The following is a 14,339-nucleotide window of genomic DNA, read 5'->3' on the forward strand; positions in this document are numbered from 1 at the left end:
CCTCATGACTTTTGGTTGTTGCAGCGCTCCTCATTACGCCTTAGGGATACGGTCGGGTGGAAGGTACTCTGTATAAGACCCTTTCTAGCTGCTGCTCATACAACATTTGAAGGGAGGTCACACTGTTGGGATACCTCATGACTTTTGTTTATACTACCGGGCACAGACAGTCGCTCCGCATCGATCGAACATCCAGCCAACTAGCTAGTAAGTAGGGCAGATCGAACCGCAGTGATCAGCAGGCATTGAGCACCTATCCGTTTCAGTCATATTACGTATATAATATAACGTGAGCGCGAGATCCTTTCCCATTCATTTGTCTCCGGTTAGTTCATTTCGCTCACTGCACTTGGAACGACGTCCCCCCACACTAAGTAAGATGGTGAGTGCCGATCTATAACATGCGAAAGTATCACGTGGTTCACACCTTATCGCTCGTCGATGCCCTCGTTTTCTAAGGAGGAAGTGGAAGAGTAAGGGCGAGGGTCTTTAGACGCTCGACCGTAGGGAGAGGGCCTACTTCTGGGGTCACTCACTATTCCGATGGTGAGGGGCTCGACCACCGGGAGAGGACCGGAGGGCCCTTACTTCTTCATAGGGACGGAGTCACTCACTATTCATATGGTGAGGGGTCACTCACTATTCCGATGGTGAGGGGCTCGACCACCGGGAGAGGACCGGAGGGCCCTTACTTCTTCATAGGGACGGAGTCACTCACTATTCATATGGTGAGGGGTCACTCACTATTCCGATGGTGAGGGGCTCGACCACCGGGAGAGGACCGGAGGGCCCTTACTTCTTCATAGGGGTCACTCACTATTCCGATGGTGAGGGGCTCGACCACCGGGAGAGGACCGGAGGGCCCTTACTTCTTCATAGGGACGGAGTCACTCACTATTCATATGGTGAGGGGTCACTCACTATTCCGATGGTGAGGGGCCCTTTTTTTGACTTATTTGAGAGCCCAATAAGTAAATTGAAACTACTTGTCCGCTGAGGGCAAGGACCGGCAGGATGCGTAAGCATGCTCGACTGTTAAGGAGAGGGCCCCATATTACTTAGGGGTCACTCACTCATTCCGATGGGTGAGGGGCTCGACTGATAAGGAGAGGATGCGTAAGCATGACTTTTTAGTTACTTATTTGAGAGGGGCCACCCAATAAGTCAAATTAATTGATTGCTTGCTCGACAAAAGGAGAGCAAGGTAATTGATTGCTTGTCCGCACCGGGCAAGGGGCTGATACCCGCGCCGTACCCACTCTGATTCTTATCAATGCATATATTATATATGTAATTATTCCATCTTCTGACCAGTCTTCTTAGGGTTAGCGTTTAGGACCTTTATTCTACCTGTACTCTGAGGATGAAGGTTGAGCGTAAGGTTAGGTAAAAGCGTTCAGGTTAGGTAAAATCGCTCAGGTAATATTGATCTCACCGACTCAGGTAGGTCATGCCAAATCCTAATCCCACACCCTAGTGCCAAACCCGCTCATCCAATCAGGTAATGGTAGTGGTGATCTCATTCGAGTAGGTAAGGCCTATCTCACCAGCTAAGGTCTTTTCTATTCGTATCACATCTCAGGGAATGCCTATCTCTCCATCTCAGGTAGCATGCATGTTCAGAGTAACTAGCTCAGGTATCTCATTTCTCTAGCGAAGGGTTGTTAATAGCAGTACTTCCTAAGCATTCATGAAGTTCGTGGTCTAGGGCTAAAGGGGATTCTCTCTCCTCATAGTGCCGTACCCTACATATATTCCTGGCTTCAGAAGAGGTTAGGCATAACTCCATCCCATTTCCTAGGTTGAATGCAGTAGCAAGTGAAAGTTCTGGTAGAACAGGTGGTTACAGGCACTAACATGAGCAAGTGGGCATCATCCATATCCTGGGCAATGCTGACTGGCCATCTTAATTAAGAAAATCATATCTTGGGGGTGAATCCCGGCCCTACAAGTGCTGATACTGTCTATCTGGTTGAAGCAATGGGTGCCCGGTTGGGGCATATCCCATCCCATCCCATCCCATTCCATCTATCCATTCATTGCATAAAATAAGCAAGCGGTCTAGAACTACGAGGTCTCTAGGTATTCCGGTTGGTAATTCGGGGTAGTTGGTAAGAGTAAATAAAAAGGTAACAGCAAAGGTGAAATATTCAAGGTTGCAAGTGCTTCACCCCACCCAATCATCTGATTGGATATCATCAGTATCTGGCTGTAGAGAATCGTGATCAATCAATCAATCCGGCAGTTCCAACAATTAAGCAATCCAAGACTGCCCTTAAATAATCAGAATAGGGGCTGTCCAACTCAAGGATGTACCCTATGTGCTATGCGTACACCTGGACCTGAGCTACTTATGCGGACTACCAATAGCCAGCCAGCTATCCACAAGAGACAGAGCGGGACTACCAGCCAGTTACGGATATGCTTTGATGATTGAAGGAATCAAATTAGGGGAAATGTGTTGTCCGGTGGACGGGAGACACGGAGAACATATGAGGGATTTATGTTGCGACGGATGCCAAGTTCGCGATAGACGTGCAGCAGTCACTTTATGAGAATAGCCTGAAGCCCCGGAATAAGCCCGCCCAGGAAGGAGCATTGTTTGAATAGGTTTAAGCTCTTCGAACAATGCTTGGTTCTGTGAGTCCCTCTTTTCCCGACTCGAGGGCTTCCGGCAAATATAAAAAGGCTAAAGGGCTTAAGGCTATTTATTCTTCCACTACTCCTGGACTTCTGGCAATTCTTTCCAATGCTCCTGCTACTTCTTTTCTATTCATAATGGGGTGTTATAATCAAAGGACAGCGGGGTGAAAGCAACGAAAAGGGCATTTGATAACGTTTCAAACTATTGCTGCAACGAAGCTTGCTTGGGCTTACTTTGAATTGCTGGGGATGGATCGATGGCTTGTGCGGTTCCATTGTTTCTGTTGATGGTCAACTGAAACTTGCTCTGTTGCTGCTGGAACGTTCAGTGAATATCCTACTAAGGACCTAGGAACTCTATCTCGATCTGTGACTGTTATCTTCTGAACCAAGACTGAATCGATGGCGGCAAATCAACAAGCCCCCCTAGAGGCCACTTCGACTTTTCCTTAAGCGTCGTCTAGTATGAGTTACGTAATCGTCTATGGTTTTGAACCGTACTCAGCTTATTGGACCGTGAAGTAAGAAGCGTCTGCCCGCGTATTGTTGGTTGGTCCATCCTGGATCATGCCTAAAAAACCTCTCAGGAGCTCAACCCTTCCTGCAGCTGAAACCACACCTAACCTATTATTAGGTAGGAGGCGGGGCCAGCCGCCCTTAAGTGAGTGATCGAGAACTAATATGCCTCGCATAAAACAGGGAGACATCCTTGCCCCCCGGAGGGACAAGCGGCTTCGCTCCTTGGAGAAAGAATAAGTAGGATCTGCCTACTTATGAAGCACCTTCTTCTCTCTTCTTTCACCTTTTCTTACTGCATTTACCACTTTTACAAGCGTTTTCACTTTCATAATTACCATCTTCATACGCATCCTTCCTTTTTTATCCCTCCTCACATAGAGAGCCGGTAAGTAAGTAGCTAGCTAATTACCACAAATAAAGAAAGAGGTGGTCGAGCCCCTGCCGGTCCTATTTTGAGTTTGATTGATCTAGCCGGGAGCAGAGCTCCTTATCGAATATGATCAATTGATTCGTGCATAAGATTAATTGATTGGAAGGCCCCCATCGTTTCGCGCAGAGGTTCGCGAGATCGATCTAATTTCAAGCGAAATGACATATCTCATTCTTAAATGCATAATGACATTTATAATATATGCATTGTCAAAGGATTGACCTTATCAACTCGTAGCGGTCCTTCCTTGCCCGGTGCGGACAAGCAATAAATTACCTTATTTCCTCTCAATTTACTTATTGGGTGGGGGGGCTCTTGGGTTTACTTATTGGCCCCCCCAAATAAGTAAAAAAAGAGTCGAGCACCTAAAGGTGATGGCGGCCTTAACAGTCGAGCCTGCTTACGCATCCTCTCCTCTCCTCTCCCTCTCCTCTCCCTCTCCTCTCCCTATGGTCGAGTACCTAAAGGTCCTCTCCCTATGGTCGAGCCTGCTTACGCATCCTTAACAGTCGAGCACCTAAAGGTGATGGCGGCCTTAACAGTCGAGCCTGCTTACGCATCCTCTCCCTCTTGGTCGAGCACCTAAAGGTGATGGCGGCCTTAACAGTCGAGCCTGCTTACGCATCCTCTCCCTCTTGGTCGAGCACCTAAAGGTCCTTATGGTCGAGTACCTAAAGGTCCTCTCCCTATGGTCGAGCCTGCTTACGCATCCTTAACAGTCGAGCCTGCTTACGCATCCTCTCCCTCTCCTCTCCCTCTCCTCTCCCTTATGGTCGAGTACCTAAAGGTCCTCTCCTTAACAGTCGAGCCTGCTTACGCATCCTTAACAGTCGAGTACCTAAAGGTCCTTATGGTCGAGTACCTAAAGGTCCTTAACAGTCGAGTACCTCTCCTCTCCCTTGGGGTCGAGTACCTAAAGGTCCTCTCCTTAACAGTCGAGCCTGCTTACGCATCCTTATTAGTCGAGCGTGCTTACGCACCCTAAAGGTCCTCTCCTTAACAGTCGAGCCTGCTTACGCATCCTCTCCCTTGGGGTCGAGTACCTAAAGGTCCTCTCCCTATGGTCGAGCCTGCTTACGCATCCTTAACAGTCGAGTACCTAAAGGTCCTTTTGGTCGAGCAATGAATTTCAATTTACTTATTGGGCTCTCAAATAAGTCAAAAAAAGGGCGATGGCGGCCTTTTAGTCGAGCGTTCGTTACCTCTCCCATAGGTCGAGAGTTCGACAGGCTCACCCTCACCCTGTCGGACCTCTCCTTATCAGTCGAGCGATGGCGGCCTTTTAGTCGAGCGTTCGTTACCTCTCCCATAGGTCGAGAGTTCGACAGGCTCACCCTCACCCTGCCGGGGGCATGATGGCGGCCCGTTGGTCGAGAGTTCGACAGGCTCACGATGGCGGCCTTAACAGTCGAGCCCTGCCTTCATTTTACTTATATTGTTTCCTCATGAACAGCCTTTCGGTGGAACCATCCTTCTATCGTTCCCAGCCTCTCGTTCCCATCAGTCACTGTGGCAGTAGTGTTTCGTTAGGGTTAAACGCCTCATGAACAGCCGGGTTAGAAGTGGTCATTCATTATATATGTAATTACGCAAGCTCAGTTTCTCTAACTGACTCTTTTCTCTTTTCCCCTTTCTTCCATCTCCCGCGTGACTCCCATGAGGCTTTCGAGCAGAGGCGACTTGGGATGTCTGCGACTTTGTCCGCATGCATCCTACATGTTTGGACGCGGCTTACCCATTTTGATGAATGAATGTACAATCGGGTAACCCGCCGCTGATACAAGGTCGACATCGCTTCTCCCCTCGAATGAATAAAAGTACATACCCACCAGGATAGGGAGCCCCGACTAGGCCTTGGCACGACATTGTCAGACGCCGATCCAAACATGACCATCGCTATGATCCATATGAAATTGTTAATGAAGTGACTAATATATATTTCTTGATTGAAAGAGAAATCTCTCTTTACCGATAGGGCTCTTTACCGATAGGGTACGTTCTCCTCCTCGTCAACACAACACGGGAATTTCTTCTCGGCCCGGCCAGGCAGGTTGGGTGGTTTATGGGTGGTTGAAAGGATTGCCACAGGATTGCCCAGGTTGCTTGGGTGCTTGCCAAGATTCCGGTCCTCTTTCCGGTCCTCTTGATTGATTCTAATCCTTCTATGAGTCCTATTTATGGTCATCTCATTAGGTTTCCGGTCCTTCCAACCAATTCGTTTAGTTAGTATTTCAATTCACTTTCCGAATGAATTAGGATGTTCAACTCCGGGTCTGCTTTAGAATGATTAGGATCTGATAAATGTCGAGCCCGCTTAACACACCAATCAATTATTTGATCAATTATTCGATAGCGTAATGACATATGCCCATAGCAGCTAAGTCTGCTAGAGCGTAATTACATATAGAAAGAATGAGAAATAAACAGCTCCTTATCAATTCTTTGTGAGGGGCGGGCGGTTCGGGATATAGGGACTACGAGGAACAACATACAATTCTGATAATAGTAAGGGCGTGCAAATCTTTCTGTCTCATCGGGATGCATTATATATATATAATAATGAGCACCAGCTACATTCACATTATCAGGGGTGGCCTGTACTAACTAGTATTTTTCTAGTCTTAATTTCTTATTGGCCTGGATGGTTCTATATCGGCGGCTTGGAAGCTATTTTTGGATCGAGGATGTGCGGATAGATAGGGTGAAACTCCTGGCTTAAAGCCTGTAGGAGGTGGCTTCGGCTAACACTTATTACTATTATCCGGAACCTCATTCAAAGTAGTGGATGCCGGAAAGGAAGATGCTACTATAGATATGGCGAAGCTTCCAATGAATGAGGTGCTACTAACTTTGGTTGAAGAGCGGCGGCTTCGAAACCCTAAAAGGTGGGGCAAACACCAAATAAGTAGTATGCATATGGATGGTGAAACGGAGTGCCTAAGGGAAAGCTGGTGAATCGGTGATCGTATATAGAAGTGCATCACCTATCAGAGGATTACCCATTGGGATCCGCTTAACCTGGAAAAGATGCTTCTGATAAAGTAAACCAAACGGGTGAATACCCAACGCTTTCACCAGATCAAACGATCGTACAGAGATGGAAGTATAAGCCAACTTACCTTTGGTTGGTGAATCCGGAATTTGCTCGAAGAGGCCGCCTGGATGGAACAAAATGGGTATGGGATTTCTCCCCCTCCAGGGAGGCTTGCGATACTTGGAAGTCGGTCTGAACCGATGACGCGATAAAGTCAAAGATGAGTTGTACCAAGAGAAATAGGGAATTTTGTGGCGAGCGATGGAAGCAACCTTCGTTCTTGTCTTAGGATAACTTGTTTTTGGATACTAAGTTAGAATTGGTGTTAGCGAGGGTGAAGCCAGCAGCAGAAGTGGGAGAAAGAATTGACATGCCTTTCTAGCTAGCCCAATCAAATTTTGACTTTTTTCGGTCTGACCAAGAGAAGCAAAATATAGAAACTCACTAGAAGCGAACAGTATGGAAATCGAATCAGGGGTGAAGAGGCTTTCAAGTTCATTTATCCCAGTGCATGTGAAGAGCATGCTCGGGCCAGTGAGGTAGCCCCGTCTGAACCGAAGAGCTAGCGAGCGGTCTTATGATAGATCCCCACGGACTCATAAGCGGAACTAAAAATGAAGATCTGGGTTGTTCATCAGTACGTCTTGCAATCTCCGAACTCGATAGCGTTCTATTGATAGCGACGAAATGAGCCAAGTGAAAAACACTTGGTAATATAGAGAATGGTAATATAGATCTTAATATCTAGGGCTTACCCTAGCTGCTAACTCTACTCTCGGAGTCGAGGGGGTCATAGCAGAACGAGGGCACGTATAGGACCCAGGGTTACCATTTGGATCTGCTGAGGCCGAGGAGGTCAGGGTAGTTGTTCAAACACTGGATGCTTTATATAGATAGAAGATCGATGGAGCTACTCTGGAGCCAACCGAAGTAAGTGCTAGTGAGGGGGTAACACGATCTCACTTGCATGATCATGGATGTTTCGAAGGAACCAAATCCGATTGAATGAACGTTCATTACTGGTCTTTTCTTAGAAGTTTATGGATGGAAAGGGATCGAGACTACTGGAAGCGAGGACGATCGGAGACCAGTTACGCTTCCCTCACCATATGAATAGTGAGTGACCCCTATGAAGAAGTAAGGGCGATGGCGGCCCGGGAAATCCTATTCTCTTGGCGGAGGTTTTTCAAGATTCCCCTTCAATTTACTTATTGGGTGGGGGGGCTTTTGGTCGAGCACCTAAAGGTCCTATTATAGCATTTTCAGGACCCTTTAGGGGGCTCGACTGATAAGGATGCGTAAGCAGGCTCGACTGTTAAGGAGAGGACCCTTTAGGGGGCTCGACTGTTAAGGAGAGGAGAGGAGGCGGAGGTTTTGATAAGTAAGAGTTCAAGTTCTAGGTCTAGTTTGAGGTTCTAGGGCTGGTTTCAATGAGCTGCTATGGGTAATGCCAACTAATATGTTAGGGAATGAATAGTGGGGGTGGTTTTTTCAACCTGAGATTTCCCTCCTTAGAGGTGACTTCGAGACCAGAGATAGTGACAAGTCATGAATTAAAGCCAATTTGTGACAGAAGATAGCCTACTGCTTTGTTAGTAGTATGCCCAGTTTTGATGCTTCCTTGCAGACTTCATTTATATCTGGATTTTCCCTCAACTAGTTTATCCTTTGTTGCAACTGTAATATCTGTTCATCCTTGTCCTTCACTTCATATTCAAATTGTAGCTTTAAATCATTAAATCTTTTCTGCAACTCGGTAATATTTGCTTTCCATTGTTGCTCAATCACTTGCTTTTCAATCTGGAAAGTTTTTTCTAATTGAACAATCCTTTGATCCTTTTCTTTCATTATCAATTGTATTTCTACAACTTTATCAATGGTAGCACTAACATAAGCTCCTGTGAACTGAGATAATCTGTTCAATTCCCCGTCAGTGGCTATTTGAGTTCCTTTCCAAAGAACTTGAAAAGGAGTCTCATTTATAACTACCGCTTGTGATTTTTCTAGCTATGTTTTCTTTCTTGACCTGCTCATCACTTCTTTATGATTTGGACTGTAAAATACGTCCAAAGGCAGGATTTCTTCAATCTTGAGGACTATCTAGTCAGTAGGAAATGCAAGAATTCTTTCCATATCTTTGGTAACAGTTGTTTGATTGAAAATCTCAGCATTAATGTTTTTCTCAAGAGTTTTAGGAATAGTATCCCCTTGGGAAGCCTCAACTGTAAACAAGGTTATCCCTGTAGCTTTTGGAACCTGTTATGTCTCTCTGTTGACTATAACTTTCTCTGCTTGTATATCGGCCAAGGTACTTGCAACCTGAGTTTCTTTTTTTGTCAAAACACAGTTGAAATCCTCCCATACTTCATCCAATTTGTTCTCCTCTTTAATTTCGCTTGTTTTCTCAAAAACTATAGTAGTTGTTTCAGAGACTTGGGAAATAATTAGAGCTTTTGAAGAGGAAGTTGATGCATCTGAAGATTCTGAGTTCTGTCGAAATTGCTTTAACAGGGATTATGGAAAATGGGTTATTCTTCACTAACGATATTGATTGAATCTAATCAATTCGTCAGGACTTAGACGATCTGATGCCAATTTCTCTACCATATAATACTCTGGAACCATTTCAAACAAATCATCAAACTTGTCAGGCTCGCTTGAAAACAGTTTGAGCTTAGCTTGTGTTGTAACATCTTTTGCTACGCCATGAGGGTCATATGGCCCGTTTAGTATGGTTGGAAAACTATAGGCTTTTAATTGTTCAATTTCAATTAAGAAATGCTTGAAATTATCTAAGGCATAGGTATCACAAGAGATGGGAAAACATGGCCATGCAAATTTCTTGGCATGTTTAAGTACTTTAGTTAAGCCCTTACCAATTGTTTGATAAGCGACTTCTTTGGCTAGCAACTTATTTGGGAAAAAAAGGGGCAAGACATGAGGATGGGCAAGGCGACCAAAAACCTGAATGTAGGTAATGACTCTTCCCCAAACCACTTTCCTATAGGCTTTAGGTCTTTATTGGCTTTTGCAGTAAGTTTAGGGGCTTTTTTGCTAAACACCTCTTGATGGATATGGAGCATGAATTTATGAAAGATTTTTTAGAAGTCAGCATGATATTTTGTTTCCCAAAGGATATCGAGATAAACATATATAGGACTAGGAAATTGGTTTGTCCATTTCCATCCAAGAGATGGAAAATCATAAGAAAAATAAATCACGTCCATGACATAAGCACTCATAAACAAAGGAGGAATCGTTCTTTCAAGAACATTGCACTTTTTTCTATAATTGCAGATTTGGGTGGTCAAATTGTTGGATAATATAGTTTCCAAATCCATGATATAGTCATCAACATAGGCTTCTATCAATGACACTCATTTTTTAGAGAATTTCTGCGTATTTGGATAACCATAGAGGCGACATAACATAACAACAATATGGGATAAAGTGCCAAAAATAGAGGCTAATGAATACATACCCCTGTTCTCTTTCCTGTGTTTGTTCGGGTCCCTTCTCCATTCTTTGATCAGGTCTGCAGGGTTCAGATTCTCTTGCATAAATTGCGTATCATACCTCTTCTGAGGTTGAGGTAGATGATAGATTTTCCTTAAATCCTCAGCTTTAAAAGGCCTAGTAACTATCTTCTTTGAAGTTATAAATGTTTTTTTCATAATATCTAGCTAGTCAACAACCCATATCACCAAATCTGTATATGGTAGAATTTCAGGGGGGGCAACAATTCTGTGAAGAAATGAATTGGGTGCATCATTACATGTGGTGCTATTACTTGGAGGAGAATCATCAGCAGTAACAGTCTGTTTCACAATTATTCTCGAATTTTCATCCTTGAATAGTTTGTATATCACCTCCTAGGAGACATAACCTGCAACCATAGTGCATGTAGTATCTGTAAACAATGGAGAAATCTCAGATACTTCTTCAGGGGGCAAGATTGGTTCTTGCTGTATTACAGACTTCCTCCTCACCTTGATTATTATTGACATGTCCTTTAACTTCTCTTTATTAGAATTTACCTGTAAAGAAACAAACCAAGATAAGAAACAAGAGCAGCTTCGAAGGATGTAAATAGTCATATCAATTCAATGTGAGTTTTATGGGAATCCTTTCACATTAACTCAAAATTATTACAAATCATAAAAAAACCTTGAAATTAGTACTATGCAGAGTGGTCATTTAATTTGAAAACGCTTGTTCACGTGATACTGACACTTGTCATTATATCAGAAAATCTTTGATCGACGTGTGGTATCGGGTGACATTACATAGTTCAACGAGCTGCGATTTCTGAAAAGTATATAGGCACAAGATTTGTCTTAGAGAAATACTAGAGTTTAACATAATGCGATATCAACATCCGTCAATTGACGGAATGCAATATCGGCTCTTGACGGATCGCTATATCTGCTCGACATTTCACATTTTGGCTTTTCGTTATTTCGCATCTCGCAATTTCACCTTTCGGCTTTTCGCAATTTTGCATTTTGGCTTTTCACTGTTTAGCTTTTTGGTTATTCTTTGAAATCGCTGACACCATGCGTACCTTTTAGTAAGACCAATTCTTTTATGGCTTTTCATTTATTTGTTATGATTTTGGGATTCGTTAGACTTGTAATTTATCTTCTAAAACTACAAAAGGATTCCTAAAAGGTTTTATGCCCTTATTCATAAACTTTCTTGTTTTATTAAAAAATAAAAGAGTAAATATAAAACTTATCATATTTTATCTAAACAAAGAAGGATTCTATCCTAAAAATTTTAAAGGGTCCCCATTATTCTTTTTCCCAAGTCTAAAGATAATGGGGGGTTGTTGAGTACCACAACAGATCATTAGGGTGTTTTACCTTGAGCAATATATCTATTTTGATTATGAATTTATGGGAGTATCATTATCATTTCCCTAGCTAAGTTTGTGTGAGTAGATGGGATTAGGAGTGCAATTGACCAATGAAAGTTATTGATGTTCATTTGTCCTTATTCATTATTTTTATTTGGGCTTCTAGGATTTCATAATTCAATATGATGTTATACCAACTAACGGTATTCATTGGGGGCTAGAGTGGTAGTAATATCCTTTCAAAGGGGCACCATTGTGGAGTATGGTGCATGACCAACCAAGGTATACATCAAATGCTTGAGTAGTAGTAAGATATTTGAATACCCTTGTAGGGTATGGTAGTCCTATAAGTCCAAGAGCCTATCCACCACACTATTGTTGATTGGTGGGATGTTTAATCTTAATTTAATTTTGTTGGACATAATATATGTTCAATCCCTGAATTGGTCTATGAGACTTACTGATTAAACTTGTTGGGTACTTGGTGGCTTATCCTATACCTTGTTTAGTTTGTTCCCTTCTCAAATGGGGCACTTAATTTAGGTGGCTACATTGGTTGGGTGCAAAGATGTTCCTTGGACATGATTCCCCCTAGTTCACAACTTCTTGTTAACACAATACTTTGGAACAATGGTTAGGCTTTAGTGAGGCATAGGACTATAGGTAATTGTTTGGTTTTTTGCTACTATAATTTCATTACTTAGATGTGTAGGTGATCCGAATTGGATCCTAAAGAACTCTCTAAGTTTTCATAACTCTGAAAAATTCATGCCAAAGTTTCAAAGACTTACAAAGGTTGAGCTTATCAGAAATATCCTTGAACAGTTGTAATTTGTGAGCAGCGCCAAGCAACGAGGACCCTCGGTCAAGCGTGCCGATCATTGGCCCATGGTAACGTGCGCTACCACAAAACAACAAAACGGGAAGTCTTTTTGAGAAATGGGGGAGGTTTCTAATATGCGATTAGCGACAAGTCGCTAATCGCATATCGCTAGGCAAATCCCTCAAAGATGGAAAAGCCCCGAGCGACCCAGACCCGAAAAGTCAAAAACTATATGGAATTCACCGATTCCGTCAGAGGCGGGTCCCACACGAAAACTGGCAGGATATCGGAAGGGCTTCGAGCGATAAGCGGTTTCAACCGAGTCCCACTCGATGCCACACATTGGGTGCCACGCGTTCGGCAGAAGAGAGAGAAAACCACTCACATCGGACAGGTAAACATCATGCAACTTACCCTCCCAATATGGACAAAGACCGTAGGATCTGGAGGCTCCAGATCGATGACGGACATGCAATCCGATGGATGACTGGATTCAACAGGGTAAACAGGCCAAGTTGTATAAAGGTTTGAAGTCTGGCATGAACGATGAGTTGGCAGAGAAATCATGTTCGTGGGCATTCTAGGAAGTTAAACAGAAATAACGGCAATTCAAACATTTCCAAGAGAACTAACACTCAGTTCGTTATGGAACAGGTGGCCACCTCCTTGTAAGGCGTTACACAGTGATGATGACGCATAACAAAGGAATTCAAATGGACAGAGGCAGGAGAACCAGAGCGCCGAGAAGCAGAAACGAACAGTCAGAAAGTAGAATTGGCTTTAAAGCCACGAACTGACATAAACAAAGCAAGCAGTAAGAAAAGCGAGTTAAGAAAGCTAAGAGAAAAGAACAAAGAGAGGAAGCCGAGCTGACTTGAAGGCAACATCGAGCTAGATAGATCCAGAGAGAGTCAGAGAGTCTGTGTACACCAGAGAATGCTTGAGAGGTTCAAAAAAACTCTTTTGTACATGCCTGTCATGTGTGAGTCTCAGATTGGGCTCATACTACTGTGACCAATAGAGGTCGAGTTTCAGTAAGGAGAGTCTGTGTACTCTAGAGACTTGGGGGGATCCAAGTCCAGTCCTACTGATTTATATCTATTGAGTGAGACTCAAATTGAGCTCACTGTTGTAAAACTCTGCTTTGGAAAAATAATAGAGAGGCCACCACTAAAGGCTAGACCAGGAGACATAGCCCAGGAGCATTAGGTGAACTCTTTATTAAACTTGTTGTGTTTACATGTTTGCCTGTTATGTTTTCTCTAACTGCTTCAATGTCTGTGTATTTGGCAATCTTATCGATCCGTTGCATAAAGTAACATAGGCACATCCATGCACATGAGTCTGTAATACCTTTAATTCTTTGTCCTAGATAAATTCAAGATCAAGTGGTATCAGAGCTCTAGGTTACTAAGGTTAGACGAGCTTGTGCTGGATTTTATTGTTGAATGCTAACTAGATCAAAGATTAAATTAGGAGAAGGAGAGTTGGTTAAAACTAGCCCTGAAATTGGAAGAGTCTATCCTAAGAGGAAAATGTCAGAAGAAAATCCCTTGGAATCAGACCCTCAGTTCATGGATAGTTTCAAGACCATGAGAGCCATGGTAGAGGAAATGTATAGAGAATTTAAGAAAGGTAGAGAGGAAGATTCATCAAACTCCAAACGAGATAAATGAGCAGAAGAATCTCTCCTCCATGACCACTCTAAAGGCAAAGGGAAAGAAGAAAAACTTCCCACACCTCGTAGTAGCCTTGAAAACAAAAAGAAGACATCTTTGATTAAATTAGATGTTAAATTTGATTTACCCAAATATGATGAAGAGTTGAATGCAGAGAATCCAGATAATTGGATTAGACAGATGGATGTTTATTGCAGAGTGCAGAGCATTGATTCAGACAATAGTAATATTCAGCTGGCTAGCCTACACCTTGGAGGCACTGCCTTGGTATGGTGGGAAGGCAGGACACGAGCTGACATGAAGAAGCATGGTAAAATTCTTTCTGTCTGGAGTGAATTTGTTTCTGCAATTAA

At 43.3% G+C, this 14,339-nt stretch overlaps 1 long non-coding RNA gene across 1 annotated transcript; it reads right to left on the bottom strand.

Annotated features, from left to right (window-relative positions):
- Positions 1–4,641: 4,641 nt before the first annotated feature.
- LOC149188052 (uncharacterized) lies at positions 4,642–7,951 on the bottom strand. The gene is made up of 2 exons (XR_016256233.1): positions 4,894–7,951; positions 4,642–4,794 (listed from the first exon to the last, which is right to left on the bottom strand). It is a non-coding gene; the product is annotated as an uncharacterized LOC149188052 (long non-coding RNA).
- Between the last annotated feature and the right edge of the window lie 6,388 nt (positions 7,952–14,339).

This window comes from Pinus tabuliformis, chromosome 3_1, assembly GCF_031772625.1.
Source record: "Pinus tabuliformis cultivar Carrire ecotype Pingquan chromosome 3_1, CPIR1, whole genome shotgun sequence".
Lineage (NCBI taxonomy): Eukaryota > Viridiplantae > Streptophyta > Pinopsida > Pinales > Pinaceae > Pinus > Pinus tabuliformis.